We start from the raw sequence: 6224 nt of genomic DNA on the forward strand, positions 1-6224 counted from the left end.
GCTGTGGGAGGGCATCATTATGGATGTAAACTCATCACTTGTCCATGCTTTTTGAGCTGGAAATTTGGTTTATTCTTTCAAACGACTTCAGATTGTTGATTTCCAAGAATCCCAGCCCCTAAGCTCTCTTCAAAGCCCCGAGGTGACTGTCACAAACAAAACCCTTCTGTGGCTCTTACATAGTTGATACTTACAAACCTTTTGGAAAAAAAAATCATCCTCTGTAATGTAATTTCCCATTCTAAAAATAGGCTTGACTTTTGGATTTCTGCTTAATAAAAATATATTTTTCGATTACACTGGAGACAGAGAAAAAAATTTCCAGTATCAGTTTGAGGCTTGTGAGAAAATGAAGAGAAGACAAGTTTCACTGCTCTTGTTGAAGGCTTTGTATTAAAATTTTGCCACAGTGGCTGAGTTCTGAGTGTGGTGGGACTGGGGAGGAAGGAAGAGTGAACACTGTCACCAGTCATTTAGGATGTCATTTATTACTCAGATCTGACCCCAAATGCGAAGGCTGCAGCAGGGAGAAGAAGCTGGCATTGCTGTACACGTTTGTGGTTAAGGAGCGCATCTCTGAAATTCTATGGTTTCTCTGAGTAATCACTGAATCATCTCTTTATTACAGTGAAACTTCACAGTGCTATTATTTGCTGTAGAGTAGAGCTAGAGAGCATCACTCTGAGCCTTCTTGGGGCAGCACTGGAAAGGGCTTAGGTTCCGAAGAGGTGGTGCCCGTGCCTTTCCAAGGCTCTCTCCCCTACTAGATGGCCCATGGAACAGTATGACAGTGCAGGTCATCTCTCAGGAGCACCTGGTGGGCATTCCTCTTGGTGATGTGTTTGGTTCTTCCCTTTTGGAAGAGAAGGAGGAAGGAGCCGCCGCAGTGTAGGGCAACATGTAATTCAGAGTCAATATGGCTTCCCTTTCCTTCCACACATGCTTTCTTCTTGTCACCAAGTCATCTGGAATGTCCATGGCCAAACATGCTACCCACCCCTAGTTGGAGTCAGACTTCTGCCTTTCCCACGCGGGGCAAATCATTTTCCTGCTCTGAGTCTCATTTGCTAATCTTTAAAATGGCATCCACAATTCCCACCTTGCTCAAGGCAAGAAGAGCTGGCATGTATGAAGTTACATGTTGAACTACACGGTGTGCTGTATCTTGGAAAGACTTCTGTGCCTTCCCCGATGACACACTGTTCTGCCTTTCAGTAGCCACCCACCTCTCTATGCTTTTGTGCTCATGAAACTCAAAAGCTCGTTCATGATGATTCTCTATGCAGCCTTATAACTGATTTCAAGACAGTGTGCTAATTTCCAGAGATATGGAAGATATATATTTTTTTCTTTTCTTTTCTCTCTCTCTCTTTTTTTTTTTTTTTTGAGACAGGGTATTGCTCAGTTGCCCAGGCTGAAGTGCAGTGGAACTATCATGGCTCACTGCAGTCTCTTCTTCCCTGGCTCAAGTGGTCCTCCCACCTCAGCCTCCTGGGTAGCTAGAACTAAAGTCATGCACCACCACACCCGGCTACTTTTTTCTATTTTTTTGTAGAGACGGAGTCTCACTATGGTGCCCAGGCTGGTCTCTAACTCTGGGACTCAAGCGATTCTCCCGCCTCAGCCTCTCAAAGTGCTGGGATTACAGGCTTGAGCCACTGCGTCTGGCCAGAGGAGATTATTTCTTAAGATTGTCCTGATGAAACCCTAAAAAGTGAAATCAGCATTCTCAGAAACCAATAAAATAAGACAAATCTTCTGACTTTGGCAGGGATGTAGGAAACTTACAGGAAAAATTATGGGTTTGCCAATGAAAATCATCTAGACGCTGTGGGTTAAGGAATCTGTGGGACCACCTTGCCCCAATATAGGTGGGAATCATTTTTTTAAAATTTATTTTTATTTTTATTATTTTTAAAATTATGTATTTATGTATTTATTTATTTATTTTTGAGGCTGAGTCTCCTGTTGCCCAGACTGGAGCTCAATGGCGTGATATTGGCTCACTGCAACCTCCGCCCTTCGGGTTCAAGGATTCTCCTGCCTCAGCCTCCCGAGTAGCTGGGATTACAGGTGTCTGCCACCACGCCTGTCTACTTTTTGTATTTTTAGCAGTGACAGGGTTTCACCACAGTGGTCAGGCTGGTCTCAAACTCCTGACCTCAAGTGATACACCCAACTCAGCCTCCCAAAGTGCTGGGATTGTAGGTGTGAGCCACTGTGCCTGACTGGCAGGAATCATTTTAAGGGGATTAAGCATAATAGTAACATTTGTGATGTTAACTATGTGTAAGACACTGTGCCAAGTGCTTTGCTGTGGAGACAACTATCTAAGATGATATCCCAGTTCATCATATGTTAGCTGTGTGACCTTGGATGACTTAGGTGGCTTCTCTGAGCTTCAGTGTCCATGCCTGTAAGTGGCATCGTAATGCCTAATGGCTTTTTGAGGAGTCATTGAAACATTGGACTCAAAGTTTTGGGCACAGAGTGAACACTCAATACGTAATGTTGCTGTTTTGTTGTTATAATTCATGCATTTCTTACAAAATTCAGGACAGTCATGAATTTTGTGGCAGATAGAGTATTCTGCTGGCCCTGGGCTTCAGTGCTATTTTGAATTTTTTTTCCTCAAGAGGAGACACAAATACTTGAGGTTTAGAGTAAGAGTAAGAGGATTCTTGAGTTGTAAATTACGTAAGTCTGATTTATCAAATATAAAGTGGGAAGTTTCTTTCATTGCAGAACCATATGGCTTTATAGGACTTTTAGAAAGCTGTAATTAGACTCTGAGTAAAGGTTTCTTTCCTCTTTATAAAGTACACATGTGGGTTATGTAATTTGATGGCAGTACATTAAAATGTAGTTTTCTCTGTTCCTATTCCAAACAGGACCATATAAATGTTGCCTGGCTGGAATTCGACTATCTGACCACTCCCTTTCCGTATCTTTTTGGGTCTCTGCTTCCTTAGATGGAGTCCCAGGCAGGAGTTGAGCAACATAATTGGATCTTTGTTCTCTGACCTCTACTGGGCACCTGAGGGTTATAGCTAGAGGCCTTAGTGTACTAGATGCCTGCCCCAGACAACTGCTTCTGTGTAACTTGAAAAGCAGCAAGAGCGAGCCCAGGCAGGTCTTTTTCCAACACAAGTTTCTGCTAGATGTTGGCCTTTTTGTTCACTAAATACTTTCAGACTGAAGGGCAATTTCACCTAGGTGTATAAATAGGTACATCTTTGCTAGCATCTGATGGAAGGTCAACCCCTTCAAAATCTTCACTGTGATTTCTAGCAAGGAAAGAGCCAGGAGAGGAGGAGCTTAAGAGCCCATGCAGACTAACTCTCCCTTGCTCCCACTGTATAGATAGGAACACTGAGGCCCCCCGGGAAGGAAACATTTTGCCCAAGGTCCTAAGTTGAGTCCCTGGTTGAGTTGCAGTATGGACCTAGATCTGTTTGATCCCAAACCTGTCTGCACTTGCAGCAGAGACTTCTCATTGTTTCCCAATTTCCTTTCTCCACTTCTCCCTTAATAATAGAACTTGCAATTTGTGGCTGGAAATATAACTGTCTGGAATAAAGACCATTATTTTCCAATCTTCTCTGCAGTAGAGGCAGCTGTGAGACTGAGTTCTTGCCCATGACAAATAACTGATAGCATCCTGTGTGACTTCTGGAAACATTCTTTTGTCCTTCCTCCTTCCTGCTAGCTGGAATGTAGAGATGATTTATTGCCACAATAATGCTTAGTCATAAATAAAAAACCTCAGTGGCTTACGGCAATGTCTGTTTCTTGCTCTCGTGCCCGGGATGGCCAGCCAGTTCTGCTGAAATTGGTTGGGGTTGGTCATACATCTGGGGAGTTGTCTGGCTACTGGATGGTCTATAATGGGCATGGCTGGGACAACTGGGTGACTTGACCCTGGTTCATGCCTCTCATCTCCCAGCAGGCTGGCTTATGCCCATGGAAGAGGCTACAAGGGACAAGTAGGAACATACTAGTAATTTTTCTCGCCTCTGTTTGTGTCAAGTTCTCTGATTTTCTGTTGGCTCAAATAAGACACATGGCTGGGGCCTAGAGACAGAATAGGAGGACACCTCACTTTTATATCTATGACATGGGTGTAGGGTGGAAGGAAAGTTGGGGCCTTAATGGATCCAATCTCTTGTTGATGGATGACTGAATGAATGGAGGGATGGATGGAAAGGCAGCAAAAAAAGGCAGACAGGGGAGGAAGTTCTGTTGATCATGTCCGGTACAAGGGGAAAGTAAACACGAGAGAGCAGTTTCCCATGGCTCTACTGTTCTCTGAGGCCCTCCTGGCTTGGAGACTGCCCATGGCACACAGGGGGTGCTTGGAGCTTGTGGGGTGTTTATTTCATGACTTGCTTCTCTGTTGGGGAACCTTTGTTTCTGAGTGAGTCATTGTGAAAGGCTTCTTAAGCTTTATTTTGGGGTTGGGAAGAGTCTATTTTGGAGATGAGAAGGCTTTTCAGAGGTCCTAGGCTTATAACATGAAAACAGTTGTGCCGTGGCCTGAGAACTGAACTGAGAAGCAAGGGACATGTGTTTCAGTCCCATCTCTGCCAAGTCAGGAAAAAAACAAAAGCAAACCAAGAACAAAACACATCAGAAGTAGTAATCTCTCTTGGGTAATTTCTAAGTACTATAGAACTTGTCAGCAAGAAAGAAGGCTAAGGAAAAAGTGTTTTTTGTTGTTGTTGTCTATTTTTTTTTTGAGACAAAGTCTCACTCTGTCACCCAGTCTGGAGTGCAGTGGCACGATCTCAGCTCACTGCAACCTCTGCCTCCCGGGTTCAAGCCATCCTCCTGCCTAAGCCTCCCGAGTAGCTGGGATTACAGGCACCCACCACAATGCCTGGCTAATTTTTTTTTTTTTTTGTATTTTTAATAGAAACGGGGTTTCACCGTGTTGGTCAGGCTGGTCTTGAACTCCTGACCTCAAGTGATCCATCCACCTCAGCCTCCCAAAGTGTTGGGATTACAGGCGTGAGCCACCGCGCTCAGCTGGAAAAAATTTTAAGAATACTTTTTTTTTTTTTTGAGACGGCGTCTCACTCTGTTACCAGGCTCTGGAGTGCAGTGGCACGATCTCAGCTCACTGCATTTTAATCCAGGCTTCATGGTTATTTAGGCTTCTGGTAATATATTCTTTAAATAAGATACAAATTTTAAAGGAGATAAAACTAGGTGTGGTAATTGAGTTTTCCTTTTTTTTTTTTTCTTTCAATTCAAGAGCAGGTACTTATTAACTGACCGGATTAGAAAAATAATCATGGTAGACACCTTCATTCATTCTTCTTAGAAGCCTGTTGATCTGGTCCTCCCCGTTGTCAGCATTTCCACCTTCTACAAAATGGGTGGTCTTTTTCTTCATTCCACCTTCTGGAGAGGATAGTTTGGAGGGCCACAGGAAGTTATTTGCTTATTTGAAGCATTTTCCAACAGTGTAGATCTCATGAATCAGATCCTCCATGCAGATGATACCGTATTTACCAAGAGATTGAGCAATCAAAGCGTTATCTGTCAAAGCAATTCGCTTCTTATTGATTTTGCCATAACCACACTTATAGATTAGTTCATTTACCGACTTCAGATTTGGGTACCCACATGCAATATATGGTTCTACAATCCACAGCATGCTAATTGAAGACTTGTTGAGCTTCACAAAGGTTCCTTTGAAGATTTGACGAAGGCAAAGAAGCTACAACACCTTTCAGACCTTTGGGCTCATACCATTGATACCTCTGATTCTGATGGCAAACGCCAGTTCTGTAGGTACATAGTCGTCTGCTTTTCTTGCCACCCTAGCCATTCGAATCTCACTTCTCAACTGCCTATATTATTTATGATAGTGCTTTGCTTTTTCAAAGATAAGCTTCCTCCTTGCCTTTAGAAGCATCTTTTGGGCAAACTTCATTCTCAGGCACTTTATCTTCAGCTCTGCAAATTCCTTGACTTTTTCTTAAGGGTTTCTAGCACAACAGGAACCTCCTTCTTTTTGACATGTTCCATGATTCCAGCCAGAAAAGAGAATAATTTAGTTTTCTGTTATATATAGGGAAGATTCTTTACCATTAGTTGTTTTAAAGACCTTCAAAATAATCCTTACATATTTATGTATGTCATAAAATGATGGTTAGAGTAAAAATTAAAACATTGTTAATTTGAACATTGATTTTACACTTCATAATAGTTTATGC

Source organism: Papio anubis, chromosome 13 (genome assembly GCF_008728515.1).
Source record: "Papio anubis isolate 15944 chromosome 13, Panubis1.0, whole genome shotgun sequence".
NCBI classification, from domain to species: Eukaryota; Metazoa; Chordata; class Mammalia; order Primates; family Cercopithecidae; genus Papio; species Papio anubis.